We start from the raw sequence: 16,120 nt of genomic DNA on the forward strand, positions 1-16,120 counted from the left end.
TGGTGGTAAACCTCTCTTTGTAAAGACCACATAAAGTACATCTCACCGATATATATACTGTTAACACAGTGTATATAATCTCAGGTTCATCGTTCAGTCTAAATCCAGTGATTTGAGCATTTAGACATATTCACATTGCACCACCAAGGACTTGAGTAACCACATGTGATTTTTTTAGTCCCTTCATCTGTTTAATTTTGTACCAGAGCAGGTGTAACATTTTATTCCCAAAATGGGAGCGCTCTCATTTTGAAATGGAAATCTTTGAGAATTAATTTTTTGGCAGCTTCTCTTGCATGATTCATGAAAGGCCGGTAGAGGGCTAATTGTTCAAATTAATTTGCGTAAACGACTAAGCAAGAGATAACAGAATTACATCTGCACTTCCCTGGCACGGGTTCAACAGTGACGAGCCTCAACAGGCAGCTGCATCAAGACAGCATCCTTGCCAGAAATTAAAAGCCACAAAACATTAATTAATAGACTTTTTGTTACGTTAATCTGCACCAAAAGGTTTAGGGAGAGCAGGGTGGGGGAAGCTGGGTGTTGGGGAACACAGCACAGAAGTAGGCAGTGTGCATAATTAGAATAAATTACTTTGATGCAATATTTTGGAAAAAGGTTTTTTAAAAAGTGGGTGTGGGTTAAATAAAAATAAAAATCTAACAAGGAGGGGCAGTGGTAAGTTTTTTGACAAGCTCATTAATCACCTGGTAATGGAACCATTACAGTTAACGAACACTTGGCCCTCTGTCTGTAAGCAGTCACGTGAACAGCAGCAGTCTGTCCGTATGAGCAGCCGCCTGGCAAAGAAACAACCAGGCCGAGCCCCTGGACTTCTGGAAGTTGAAAAGTAGAGCCAAGAGGATGTGGGTCTATCAATCTCCTAGGCTTCAGCTCCTCCTCCTACTGTTCCTCCAAATTGAAGAAGCAGCCCATACTTCGCACTTGTCAATTTGGAGCTTTATCTACACACTAGAGGCTAATGAGCCATCTCAAACTCTTGATGGCCAGGATGTAAATGATCTTAACTGGCTCTCTGTCTGCTGTCATGAATTGTAGGGCCAAGAAGGGGAGGAGAAGGGAGGAACTCACTGTTCCAGGTCTCTAACACACTCATTGGTTTTCTTCACTTGTTTTTAGGGTAACAGGATGAATTCATTCTGGTCAACGCTTAAAGCAACCTATCAACCTTGTCATACATTAATCAATCAGAGATAATCAATTACATTTAAACACTAAACACACATGATGTCTCTTAATGTGCCTACTTCCATACTCACACTTGCTATTTTGAGTGCAACACAGAAGAATGGCAACATGTAGGGCATTATATGGTGCACTGGAAACAGTCAAAAAGCTGATTGTCAAACACTGGGCACCTCTCTCCCTAAATGGTCGCCATGTGAAAATGGCAGCAGAGGAAGGAGAACATGTCTTTAGCACTGAGAGCAGCATAATTTCCATGTCAAAATTCACAGATTATGCAAGTGAGCATAGTCTTTCCATAACTATGCCACATGTCTTGATTTTAAATGTTCAAAAAAAAAGATGCACAACACAATTTTCATTTTTCATGCAATGGTGCAGTCACAAAATACGGAGCCTTGTGTGAATAAAGACTATACTGTATATTTGGGCTGGGCTATGGTTGAAATCAATATAACAAGTCTATCACTTTATGCATATCACTTAAAATAATGAATACAATGAACTGTTTTCCCACAGTTATACATAAAAACAAAACTGCACATTTTTTAAATAACCTCAGAAACTCTTTTTTCTAAGGAGGGCTTGCTGGGAATCAACACTATTTTGTGAAAATGTTAACATGACACTAAATGATTATATCAGCATATATAAACAGAAACTGTTGTAAAGTAAGACAAGGTTATTGAGGGGAATATTTTTTTCTGCATATTCTTACCAACATTCAATGAGAAAACAAGTTGAAATAAGAGCATTTTCAGTATCAAGAGCAGTCAACCCTCACAATCTTGAGTGCATGATCTATGGCTACACAGACTGTATTTATAGTTGAAGACAGGAAGGTGTGAACATTCAGGTGACTGTTGTGCATTGCGTGGGCTGCTCACAATAAGAGAAACCTACATGTTCTATCACCTATCAGCCTCTATGACCTTGAAACAGAAATAGATATGAATCATCATCGACTGCACTTTCACCATATTGGTCTTTTTCTTGAGGAAAAACGCCTGCAGTGAACCCAAATTGTACTAAACACAAGATATAAAGTTATAAGAAAGAAAACTTGTAATAAAACATTTCTGGGGCCTTAAAATGATTCACAAATGCACATAAGCTAGTAGCACACTAACAGCATATAAATAGAGCAAGCAATGGTACAAACATGGTGTACAAAACAACCCATGCTGAGAAGAATGAGGGGGCAGCAGGGCCTGTGAGCATTTGGATTTTCTTGAGCAATGGCTCTAATGAAGGCTAAAGCTCACTGAAGCTGTGAAAAACCTCAGAAGAATCACCTTTTCCAATCAGCCCAAAGAGATACAGCTTCCGCCCCTACAGTGCTCAAACTCCTGTTTCCCACAATCATATAGCCCAATGTAAACATGCTGCGATGATGACCATTTCTCATCTGCTTCTTCTCCCGCCACCATTTCAAGGGATATTATTACCATAAATTACAGCTGCAACGTGAGGTGGGAGGCAGATAAAAAGTGGAGTCTGGGCATCCATTTAGCTATGGTAAACTTCCCTGTTGCTGCCAGTTCATGATCACCCATCCAAACGGACTATTTTATGCCCGACTTGCTTGATGCATGAGAGGGAGAGCGTGCTGCCATTTTTTATCCCCTTTCTTCACTCCTCTCTCCTGAAAGAGAAAATCGATGGGAGGACACGAAGAGGCCATTGGTTGTGTTTGCATTAGCGAGAAACAACCACGACTCACCTGGGCCCTGTTCATCTCTGCTCTGTGGATGCCCCTGAGGGCCCTGAATGCACAACCCACACTGGTCGTATCGACTCTACGCCTACACATCAGACAGAGCAGAGATCTAACTGTCACAGCAGAGGTGTGTTTTGTAAGTTTTTTTTATATATATAATGTTTGCTGCTCAAATGAGGCAAGTGTGAACCATGTCTCTGACAAGAAGCAGCAGCTTATCATCTGTATCCATGTGGTACTGACTGATTAATACCAACACACACACAATTCTGTTCTTTTTATGAACAGCAGAAAAATATGACAATCATCACTGTCCCATAGAACCACAAACATATGTGAATCCCATCATTTTACCAAAACCTATGTGATTAGTGCATCATATCGATTTCATCAGGTTAATTTTAACAAAACTAACTCTCTCCAACACTGAGATGTATATGTATGTATAGAATATTCTGGTCAACTCCTCCAAAATATTCTCTTTGATTTCTTAATCATTTTCCCCTTCCATCTCTCCTTCCCATGACCATTTTTCCACCACTGACATCCAGACAGTTGGTGCTGCCATGTTGCTTACAGCCTCATTTTTCTTCTTCTTCTCATTCTGCTAATATATTCAGCCTCCTCTTCTTCTCCTGATACATATTCGCTCTTGATTGTGGCTGCCAATTAGCCGGCAAGGCTGTGGCAGTTCATCCATCTGACTTAAAGGTTCCTTGCCACTAATTTTGACGGTCAGGTCAAGTAGCGGAGGGGCCCATTAATTGGAATAATGAAGTCTTCAGTGAGTGATCATCAGTGACTTCAGAGTGCTATTAATCCTTTAAAGAAATCATCTCTTTATTTTTAATGTTTAGCTTTATCGTCCAGCCTGCTGCTGCAACATCTCATTTATCCAAGACTTAATAAACATCATGCATACATAATTTCTTTTTTCTTTTTCACTCCAATGTCGATTACTCCAATTTCTTTCCTGCACTTCTCTCTAGACCATTTAATTTGTTGTTATCCCTCTCTCCCTCCTCTTCATGCCTCTTTTCTCTTTCCTCCCTCTTTCTTCTCTTTCATTTCTATATGCCACCCTCTGCTCCTTCTACTCCTCATCTATCCTTCCCTTCACCACATCAACCATTTTTTCCACTCCACTCCCTCTTTCCTTTCTTTCTGCACCATCCTCCTTTTCCTTGCATCCCATTCTCCCTCCCCATGTCAAGTTTTATTTCCCTGCTCTCAGTTTCATCCCTCTCTCAGTATTTTAAAATCTATCTGTGACTGTGTTTTACTAAATGAACCGTCTTTCAGTCTACAAACTGCTCCCAGAGTCAAAAGTAAATGTGAAGAAGCAGCATTTAGTTATTGTGCACCTCAGAGCTGACACAAACTTCCAAAAGATACAGCACTTGTCCTGACTACCTTTAAATGCATAATATAAACACACTGTATTGAGTCTGTGTATGTAATGTACCCTCCCTCAATCCTATTCATCTCTTCATTTTCTTCCTTCTCACCATCTCCAAACTTTTCTTCACTCTTCTTCCTCTTTTCCTGCCTCACCTTCAGCTTAGTCTCTGCCCCTTTCTCATTCCTCTTTCCTTCTCTCCCTTTCCTCCCCCCTTTTATGCTTCCTCTCCTCTCATTTCCCGTTCCTTACCATCCTCCCTGCTTCCTTTCATATCTCACTCCACTCATGCTGTGCCACTTCAGGTCTATATTTGCTGCTTGACTGGACAAATAAAGGATCTATCTCTGCACAATTTACTGGCTGTTGCCTCTTCCCATTCATTCTGTTGCCAGATGGCAGACAGCTTTAATAACCAATGTAACAAATAAACTGTGGTGGTATAGGACCAGGTCATTCTACTTAACTGCAAACAACACACAGATGCAACTGCACACCTACAGACAGTGAGGCACTGCAAACATGTGCATGCATAATTTATTTATCATTTTAGGACATCTATGAGGTGACATAATGCATGAAAGTGGAACGTTTCATTGCATATATATCAATATGATTATTTCATATACATCATTTTGCATGCATCTGCAATTTATAGAGCACAATGTTGTTTTTAAAATCCTGAAATTTATTTGATGTGGTTCAGCTTGTTGCAACGCTGAAACAAAATCTTTTTGGACACGAAAAGTAGAGGATATAGTCGAGGATGGTTGCCATTATTTGCTGTTCTAACAAATACATGCTACTGGTTTGTATTAGCAGTACAGGCACGTGGTGTCACAAAAGAGGGAACTGGGGGGCACAATAATCACATGATGACAGCAAGATATCAGTTGTTAAGTCAACTGTCCAGGAGAACAGATTAACAAAGCTGATGAGAGATAATACTCTCTCAATTCAAGCAGCACCTGTCTGATTTCAGACTAGCAGCTGCACACTCTCTGGCTTGGAGACTGTGGGTGTTGAAAGAGACCAATCAAAGGAGTGGAGACATCAGCCACTGCCCCTGTCTCAAAAGTTGAGGAGAGAGCGAGTGTTGAACAACTGTGAGCACAAAGGAAAGTTCAAGCTCATCACAACCCTGTGCAGACATTTGTGCACAGCGAAATGCTCCCTCACAGGGAGGCTTTTCTGCTCACCCATACTACTCTATGTGCTCGTATCACATGCATGCATCTGTTTTTTATATGCAGAGGTTTGTCTGGTGCAATTTCACCTACCATATGTGAAAAATGTATTGTGTATGTGACTATTTATCAACCATAGTGATTATACAAGGATGGAAAATCTAACATTTCAACTCTTATGTCTTAAAACACACCTCCCTGCTACTAACACATGGGGTTGATCTTCTGTACAAGAAAGACATTAAGGGCAAATCAAAGCAATATACTGTAGCTCTGATCTATGACCGCTGCTTATACAGCTGTGGCCTAGGAACTGTAGCCTTTCTAAGTCCTTTTGACTTCATATTTCATTCTATCTTAATAAACAAACATGTCATGAACAATTACCAGAGTCACTGACAAATCTGACTTTTCTTAACTTCAACCAAGGTTTGTTTTCTGTTTCAATTAGCAAGACATCTCAAAAAGTAATCAATGAATTTGGTTGATTGCACAATTTCCTTGCAATTAATCAATTTAAAATATGATATTCTTTAATCTATTTAAATGTGTTCATTCACCTACAGTATCTATGACTCAAGCCATCAGTCTTTTCATCTATTCATAGATCAGTCTATGCATGCAGTTACAAGCTGCACTACAGTATGTAGCCATTACTCACAGTGACATTGAAGAAGTGACTGCCAATAATCCAAACAGTGAATACATGTCAAAGACAACTTACACCAAGCTCACTCTGACACTGCTGGATTTCAGACATGAAAGATGGACTTGATTCGCCCCTTTGACAGTGAGTATAAAGCCCCTGTGCTTTCAATGGCGTGGCCCGAGTCAAATTGTTCATTTTAGCTCTAATCGTGCCATTTATCAAAATGCTGTTCAGCCGCGTCAGTAAGTAAGTGCAGTTATGCTAACTAGATCTGAGCGAAGCCGCGGAGAGGACTTGCCATTCAGCTCGGGGGTGTCCAAAACAGATGTTAGCTAAAGTAGGTACTTTCGGTGCCAGTTCCAGGTTTAAAATGTCACTTGCCGCCTAAAAAGTGCAGTGTTTGAGGTTCAAGCATGGTGGCATATTGAGAACCGATGCCGTTAACTGCAAGGTCATGCTTTAAGTCATTGTGCAGGCAAGACACTGAAAACCTTTCAACTGAGTTGCTGATGTGCAGTCAACTCTGACCTCTCACCTCTGAATGATCACTGTGGGACAGCAGTGAAAAGGAGAGCAACAAATAAATAATAATGCATTATAATAAATGTATGATATTACATTCTTTTCATTTCATTTAACAAAAAAAATAAAAAAATCTACGAAAAGGTTTCAGTACCAACCTACAATCAACTCACATGGCTGAGCAATCATTCATTATAATTGAAAGATGCCCCGCATGCCACCTGACAGAACTGTGATTATTACAAAAAGTACAGCTGGGTTATGTGACTGTATCCTCATTTGATTTTTATTGAGACAGTACCAACCCAGGGCAGAGCACCACAACACAAACAACAGTCAGTTTACCCATTTTGCAAACAATTCTTCTGGATGATTATGAGCCGCGATGGTGCAGTTGATGGAGACATTAATCTTGCTTTGATAGAAATAGTCAGTTTCTGCAGGCCATGATGGATGCGATTTATCATTCCAGACAAATCTGTGCCTGATCGTTCCTCCTCCTGACAGCTCTATCGTGGCAAGAATGTCCCAAAATGTCACCTGTTGTTCGCACAGTGACCTTCTAATTTTCTAATTCAATTTCAAGAACTCCCCTCTCCGCCACTCTGCTCATATCATGAACCAGTAATAACAATTACACACCGTGACTGGCTCCAAAACCTGCAATTCCCCCACTTTAAATCAAACCCCAAGTAGTCTTTTATTAGGCTGCCCGGTTAAATCAATCTAAATCTAAGCATAATAACTCTCTAATCAGGTGCTGGGGAGAATAATAGGTTGTCACGCTCGAGGAAAAATAGGCAATCATGGAATGTTTTCTTTAATTAGGCCGGCTAAAGTAGAAGGGCATGGCGGGAGCGTGGGACACATTCATCATAGCCAAGGTGGGAAATTACTTCAATTACTCAGGAAGGGGAGAGTGAACAGAATTACAGAAGTCAGAGAAGCAGAAGAGAGGGGACCGTGATCTGCAAGGAAGTCCAAATGACACCAAGGGCAAAGGAAGCAAGAACAGAGGAAAGAAGGAGTCAGGGTGGTTAGGAGAGACAAGAGGTGAAAAGGCTTTGCCTTACAACTGTCCTGTTCTGCAATTAAGGTCATTAAGATGTAGGTTGCAAGGAAACACAGAGTGCTAAAACTTTTTTAAATATGATTATTGTTTAAATCAATGAGGTACCTCAGGAATGAATGAGGCCAAAAAGGTGAAACAATGAAAGAAGGACAAAAGGTTGAGAAAAAAATGAGGAAAAAAGGGAGTACAGAGGAAAGGAGAACAAAAAGGGTGGACAGGAGGTAACAGAGCAAAGCAGTAAAACTATTAATGATGGACAGAAGGGAGAAAGAACAAAAGAAGAGGAGGAATCAAAGAGCCATAAAGATTTTACAACCAAGGAAAAAAGAAGGATCCTACTGTAGAAGCTAGTGCACGAACAAGGTAAGCGAAATGCAGAAAGAGGGAAGGAAGTAAGAAAGTTGGCCAAGTGAAACCTCTCAGATTGCATGATTTGCCAGCTGTCTCTTGCCATGGCTGTAAAACAATCCTCCATCACTCTTCTTCAAAATTGGACCCCTACCTACACGTCCAACAACCCTCCCACCACAAAGCTCCAAGTGTCTGTCAGCTTTCCCAGAATGCAAAGAGAGCGACTGAGCGAGCCTGGCTACAATTCCTCCTCCCGAGATGACGAGGTAAACAGCCTCTTACTGTAACTGGATCTATCGATTCGGACGATGCTTTGGCAGGTTGTGGATCCAGTTTGTTCTGTGACTGAAGGCCTGCCAGCTCGGCTAGCGGCCAAATAAATACAGAGATTATGACTTTTGATAACTGCGACACACAAGTTGGCTCTGCACTCAGCACAGATGAAGTGGCTGCCATGATGGTGACGAGGAAAAGCTCTGAGATGGACTGAGGCACTTTCACTCTTCCACTTTCCATTAATTACTTTGACAAATTAATAGCCGAACCAAATATGTCTCACCAACTTTTGTGGGGAAGAAGTGGCCTAGAAGCCTGTGAATAAATGCTCCAGATTTGAGATTTGATGTTACAATATTTGTTTCTATATAAAGAAATATACATTAATTTATTATATTTAAAACGTTTTAAGCTACAAATATGGTTTCAGTAGGAGTTTTGACATCTGCATCTTTTGTCCTCAAATTAATTCAATCATCCACAAGCACAATCTAACTATTCAGCTGACAAGCAGCTCATGGTTTATGAAGACAACCACAACGGAAACAACGATTACTGATAGATGGAAAAAAGTGATCATACACAGAATGGTGCACAAGCTGGTTACGTTGGACTGCCATCTGCAGCCACCAGAGCTCAAAAATGCTAATGTTTCACTCACATTTGTGACTAAAAATAGATGTGTGCAAACTGTAAACTGTATTTAGGAGAACCTATGTGCTAAATGCAAGCCAAGTATCCTCCGAACAAGAAGGATGTTAACACACAAACAAACAAAAAAACAAAAAAAAGAATCACATGATCCTCTCATCAGTGTAAAGGACCCTCTTTGTTGTGGACTGCTGCCTGAGCTCAAAGCAGACCTGCCTACAAAAACTGCCAGGCTAGTGATATCCTTTGTGTCTGAACAGACTGAGCAGACTTTATTTTATGCTTAGACCAAAGACAAACTACTTTCTTATAGGTGTTTATACCATTTTAAAGTATCAAATAAATACAGTCTGAAGTAAAAAAGTATTTGGGTATTTTCCAAATAAATTAAATGATCTTGCCTGTAAACATCTCCTCATATTCTTTGTGTTAAGAAATACCATATTATTTGACAAATCATTCATTGCTAAAGTTCTTTATGCACCCCTTTACATCAGATACACATACCACCACTACCAATCAAATTAAATTGTGTATTCAAGATAAAAGGTCTGCCTTATGTTTAAAAAAAAAATTGTCAACTTACATACAGGTGAAAAGCTTGATGATGATGATGATGATCGGCACACTCAGGTCTGTCCATTGGCAGCTGTGCATCCAGAGTCCTGTGGATCAAAATGTGTATGAGAATGCATTTAAAGTTAAACATTTTAAAACCCAACAACCTTGTTCCCTGTTTTACCAGCTAAATGTATTTTATTAGAAAAGAGCATCAGTGATTACCTGCCGAAGAGGCTGCTACAGAATATACTGGACAGGATGCCATCTCACAGTGCATAGTTTGATGGCTGACTGTCATGGAAAGCGCAAGAAATACTCTCTGTTCTATTCTTAAATTAAAATATAAATGTGTCCCCAAGTGTCTACATGATTGCTGGTTACTGGCCAAAGAATGGACAAGCTAAACATCCACAGCCAAAGATTTATCAGCATACCAGCCATGCATATTATTAACCAGTATCCTGCAATTATAATCTTCCAGCCCTTTATATTTTATCCAGATTGATCTATTTCTTAAAGACATCTGGTCTTTTTCCAGTGCATTATTGCATCTGCATGAAATATGAATCAATAAATACCCATGTTTACCACTAAATTATAATTACAGAAGATAATCTCTTTAACTAATCCATCTTCAAGCACTTTTTAAGCATGTTGAATGTTTGTTTTTTTCCCCCATGTATACTCTGACAGGACTTAAAATATCAGTATTTTTTAGTATATTTAGTATTCATGATGTTGGATGGATGACGACTGACTGAAAGTACAAGCTCATACTGATGTGAGTAAAATTAAGTTAGCCAGTGACTGTTAATACTGATACACCCTTACATTTTCAGGTTATCACCCAGCTTTAATCCCAAACCCCATCCAGAGCAATCCTAGAGGACAAGCTCTGATAGCAGAGGATGGAGAGGCCTTTGTCAGTATCGCAGCAAGGTGGCAATCAGGCAGGGATCTGTGGTTCAGTGAAGCGGTCAATAAAAGGATTGCAGTGTGTTCACATCTTGCAACTGTGCAGGATTATCAGGTTAGAGCGATCCATCATGACTTGATAGGTGGTCAATGGCAGGGCAGCTGGAACTAAGTAAGTGGAAGAGGTATAATGTAGCTCATGACCGTCTGCTCCTCAGAGGATCTTGCTGTTAGGGAAATTTGTCTGTCAGGGAGACAGACAGGCAAATAGACACCGCAGATTTGACTTTCTACAGTACCTTGTGAATGAGTTCAGAAAGTGGAAATAAAAACTTTCAATACCTTTACAGAAAAGCCAAAACATTTCAAACCAAAATGCAAAACTGAATTATCAAGGTATTTTTCTGTAACTAAGTCCTTAGAAAAATAAGAAAAAGATGTTTTTTGTGTAAGCCACCCAATCAGCAGTGCTTTAATGCACATCAGTAATCCCCCCAAAAAAGTTTAGAGGACACTAGTAGGCAAAGCCATAATTACTGAACACAACTCTGAAGCATCTGAGAGGGTCAAAAAATAACATAATTTTGTGAAAAAGCAGCAGCCTGACTCTAAAATGACAATAATCAGAGAACCTTAGCAGCCTCGTTGGCGCAGTAGGCAGCGCGTCAGTCTCATAATCTGAAGGTCGTGAGTTCGAGCCTCACACGGGGCACATGTTTTTGCAAATTCACCCCTGTGGAATTAACAAAGTTTATCTAACCGAGCTGCAAACAAAGTGAGGCAGCGGCAGCTCCAGCGACTTCAACTGTAAATCCTTGCTAATTGCCTGTTTTTCACCACACAATCCTCTGGACCTGTCAATGCAACATGTTCAGCCTATTGATGACATTGTCTCAGGAGAAGATTTTCAGGATGATGATCGGGCAGGACATTTTTTTACAGTTTTATGACACTACACAGGAAGATTTACAGGCTGTAATGAAGGATAAGTCACCCTTACACTTTTTCATAAGTTTTCCTTCCTTTTCTTTCTTGTTCAATTCTCAATCCCCTTCCTTTTCATTTTCTTCTTTTTCTCTATCCTTCTTTTCATTTATCTTTTTCATTGTTTGTTCTCCCTTTACACGCCTATAATTTTCATTCTTTCCTCCTTTTCCCTCCAGCTCCACCTTTCCTTCCTCTCTCTCCTCCCTTTCTCCTCCCTCACTCTTGCCTCCCCCGCATCCTCTTCCTTCCTTTCCTCTCATTTTTTCTCTACCTCGCTACGTTCCCCCTATTCTTTCTGCTTGACTGACCAGAGAGCTCCATCATCATCGTAGGGCCAGCCCAATTTTTATTATAAAGGCAATAAATCATTCCAGCTTTCATCTATTGTTATTGATGAATGACCAATTATTTGTCATCTAATATGCTGAAAAACGATGACCCAGGGAGACAGATCAACTTTTTTCCTTCCTCCACTGGCTGATGTGACACAGGACAGCAGTGATGGATTGTATCCTTAAACTGTTATTACGTGTATAATGTGGCGCTCAAATCCAACATCTCACTTAGTCTCAGCTTTCCCCTTAAACAAATAGACACTTTATCAGTTACATTATAGAGTAACAGAGAGAAAATCAAAAAAAATAATCACTGTTAGCAAGAGGTGAATTTAAGCCAGGAAGGGGGTACTTATTAACTCTTGCAGCCCCTCATGACATATATGTCCACCCAAGAGCATCAGAGAAACACACATTTTAACTACTGGTTTTAATTACCTGGTCCGTTTGTTTTGGAGAAGAGGAGACTGGGGATAATTCACCTCCTGATAAAAACCTCCTGGGTGATGAACACTGAAGGAATCTTTACCTAAAAACAAAACAAGCAAGATTTGCAGAGAGAAACACTCTAAGAAGGATTTTTGTTGTAAATATATATCCACCAAATGTTAAAGTTAGAACTTGTGTTATTTTTGATGACTTGAGGTGCTTGGCCTCAGCCTACCACAGATGTTAGACCTTTGTGGCTCGTCAGATCCTGTAACCTCGTGAATGAGTTCGCCCTCAGGTAACGTTAAGTTGATGGTTTCTTGAGTGAAAATGCCTAAAATAATTCTGTTAAAATTTTGCATTACACTTGGATGGAATATTTCCTATAGGATGAGAAGAAGAAAAGTTTAATTCAAGTGTCTGTGCTGTGGTGTGTTGGATTATTTTCATATTAGAATAACGCTTAAAACTACAATTGATACTTTAAAATTAATTAGATTCATAAAATACTCACCTCCTGCTGACTTTGACTCCTGTACTTATTGTGATTTCACTCGCTGTATGCAGTTGTAGGTTACTTTGCTGAGTAAACCAACTGAAAACATGGCCAACCTACAAAAGATGAGAAAAAACTGAATCATTCTTTATTATACTGATGAATAAATGCTTAATTTAAACTGATAAAATTAGTTTTAGGCTTTTATAACACACTGCTGTATTTCTTTCATGATGTGTTGTCCCACTGGTAATGTAATAACATGTCAGCAGCTCTGGAGTTTACCTGTTCAGGGCTCCTCTGTGGAGTTAAAAATGATTTGTGCACCAGAGCGAGGCTGCAACACAACGGAGCTCATTTTCACCACAGTGCAACTGCAAAAAGAGAAAGAGAGATGGATAGAGAGATCAACTTCCATATGACACGCTCAATCAATTCCTCCTGCGTCCCATCCATCACTGGCTTTGTCAAGAGTTTTGCACAAGATATTTCTACTGGGCCTTCAGTTACCAAGGAGCTCAAATATCCTACTACTAGACAGCAAATGTGGCAATAACATTACACATTACCTACACAGTATGCGTATGAATTGTGTATGTCAAATATCATTTTTCTTGAAAAAATGTAAGTTTTCATGTCACATTAAAGAAAGAACTTTATTAGAAGTATGAAAATCCAAGTATTTTAATCACACTTACACGAACATGCCGCGAAAAGCTAAAACAACAGCACAAATTCTACAACATAACATTGACGGCAACCATTTTGCGACATAGGGAAATTTTTTAGTTCGTGTGTTGTGCGTACATTTTACTGATATTAAACTTAAGTAAAAGTTAGCCTAATTAATCTTACACGGCTACTTTACTACTCCCAAAACTGCTTGATCGTGAATAACCGAGCTTAAATCTGATTTTACGTTACTAAATAAACGTGTGAATAAGTTCGGGGAAAGCTGGCAACAGGTTTGCATGGCGAGCTAAAACCTCAAGTTAAACGAGCTAACACATTAATATTTTATAGGAGAAAAGAAACAAATCAAACAACTCAACAAACTCCAGGTCGTGTCTCTCACCATAAAGAGGATATTCGTCGACGATACATGATGACGGACTTCAGCAACTCGAAGAAAGAAAGTTTACTTGAGGTTAGCATCTACTGCAATGCTACGCAGTTGCTAATTATCAGGTCCATACACGTGTGACACTTCCGTGTAACAATGGGATGTGACGCTCAGGGATTGGTCCGGGCTTAATGCTGACTTCTGATTGGTCAGGCAATTAGCAAATGATCTGCGCAACACTGACTGCACTGTTTAATTAAAATTAAGTCTTATTAGTGTGCTGTTAAATTCTTGTGGGTCAGAAATAAAGTGTATATCATATGTTCACAGCTTTACTCCATTGTTTCACAAGACAAACGATGGAAATATAAAATCTATATTCTCTCTCTATATATATATAAATATCTTAGGTTAGTTTTTCTTTGTCACACAGTATTAATTTCTGCCTATATTGTGATCTGTTCTCTAAATCACATCCAAAACAGGGTTTAGTATACACAGATTTCCAACAAGCTCAACAGATATTTAAACTCCCTTAAGTCACATGAAAAAATGCATTTCTGCCGTAGTTGTGCAGTTTTTCAGCTTCAGCTGCACATATTTTATTTGACCACTAGATGTCAGTATTTCATCACACAGATTCTCTTCTCCACAGAAGATGTTTGCTTTACATTAAAATACAGTGCTACATGAATTTTAATAACAGACCCTAGCTGTGTACACAGCTGTAATTTTGTCAGTAAGGACAGTTAATCTTATGTGATAGCATGTTACAGTGGATGTCATCCTTTTCATCATGCTTGGTGTTTTGTTGAAGTTGAAATATTCAGCCAACAGATGTCAGCGTTTAACAAAATATCATACCTCAAACACAGTATTCTCATCTAGATAGGATTGCTGAATTACAATAGCTTTAAGAATTTGTTTGCAAATTTACATCCAGGCAAATTAATAGGCAGGGAAGCCATGTTGCATTAATAAGACTCTGTAACTTATGAAAACTATTGTGGGGACAAAGTATTATAAATTCATCCTTCACTATCTGTCCTCAGTATCAAGGTCAACAGGCTATATAAATGAAGGAGGAGAAAACTGTATCCACTGTTCATTTAGCTGTATATTCAGCCTTCAAACTTTACTTTTTATAAACCTAAGAGCAGAAATATCTGTCAATAGAGAGAGAGGATTCCTCCAATTTCACTCATTCAAGGATTTTCTCGATGTGAACATGGAAATGAATGTCATTTTCTGAAAACGTACAAACTAAAGCAGTGAAAAAACATAGAAAGTAACATCTGGAAGATTTTACAACTTGTTTTAAGAAAATTAGGGACTCAGGGATTTAGAACTCAACAAAAGACTGAATGATTGGTTAAGATGAAGAATATAATAATAAATAATTGCTCTAATTTGAGAGTCAAACATGATCTTAGATGTATTTTTTCATTTACTGTTCAAATAAGATCTTTTCAGTAAGTAACAGGTAAGTGTATTGGATAAGTCAGTCATTATTGCTCACAATTGATGCTGATGACAGAATAACAGCTTTATTTGCTTTGTTACTTTAGATGGGAGCCTTACTAAACACCCAGTTTTTAGATAAAATGCAGTCTAACAGAGCGCTGCTCTTATTCTCTCAAGTGTTATGAAAAAAGTAGCTCAGTCCCATTTCATTTGTCAAGGGGCTACTTAAGAATGAAAGATGCCCCCCCGCCCTTTTTTTTTTTCCCAAGGACGTATGAGCTCATGCTGCCTGGCCGGCTGCCTGGACGTGGAGGAAGAGGAGGAGGAGGAGGAGCCGGATGCATTCATCAGGTACATTACATCACCATGGGCCAATCCCGTGCTCTCTGACACGAGCTTTCAGAGCAGCGTCTGTCACAGAGTTTCAACTGTGGGAACTGGCTCAGAGTGACACTGGCTGGATCTTACCTTGAGAAAAGGGACGAACAGGGGTCACGAGGTCGGATAACGCTCGTCTAAAACGTCCAAAGCCTCCACTGTGAGATGTGTAATTAGCCTTGGTGACTCAAGGAAGAATATTGTACATTTCAGTTAATAAATACAGTTATGTGTGGTGTCTATGGAGTGAATAGCATCAGTCCTTCTCTTACAGTAAGATATTGTGAGGTAGAGAAGAATGTGATGCCACTTGTCGATATCTGGAGCTTCAACACAGAATAAAAACTTGAAGATTTGCTGATTACTTCCAAAAAAACATGGCAAGTTCTGACAAAAATATAAATAAACCACTTCTTGCCTCTCCTTTTCCTTCAGCCACATTTGTTTGTACATTTG

The 16,120-nt window shown here is 39.3% G+C and overlaps 1 long non-coding RNA gene and 1 other non-coding gene across 3 annotated transcripts in view; one reads left to right on the forward strand and one right to left on the reverse strand.

Moving 5' to 3' along the window:
• Nucleotides 1–13,943, reverse strand: part of LOC127139148 (uncharacterized) — a 161,662-nt gene extending 147,719 nt beyond the window's left edge. The window contains exons 1-6 of one of the 2 annotated variants that reach the window (XR_007809138.1): nucleotides 13,835–13,943; nucleotides 13,045–13,133; nucleotides 12,778–12,875; nucleotides 12,499–12,582; nucleotides 12,273–12,363; nucleotides 9,623–9,701 (exon numbers count right to left, since the gene is read on the reverse strand). This is a non-coding gene — a long non-coding RNA (uncharacterized LOC127139148). Of the gene's footprint in view, nucleotides 1–9,622; nucleotides 9,702–12,272; nucleotides 12,364–12,498; nucleotides 12,647–12,777; nucleotides 12,876–13,044; nucleotides 13,134–13,834 lie in introns of both variants that reach the window. The other variant, XR_007809137.1, reaches the window with a different exon arrangement.
• trnam-cau (transfer RNA methionine (anticodon CAU)) lies at nucleotides 11,152–11,224 on the forward strand. The gene has a single exon. It is a non-coding gene; the product is annotated as a tRNA-Met (tRNA).
• Nucleotides 13,944–16,120: the final 2,177 nt, after the last annotated feature.

This window comes from Lates calcarifer, linkage group LG7_2, assembly GCF_001640805.2.
Source record: "Lates calcarifer isolate ASB-BC8 linkage group LG7_2, TLL_Latcal_v3, whole genome shotgun sequence".
Lineage (NCBI taxonomy): Eukaryota > Metazoa > Chordata > Actinopteri > Centropomidae > Lates > Lates calcarifer.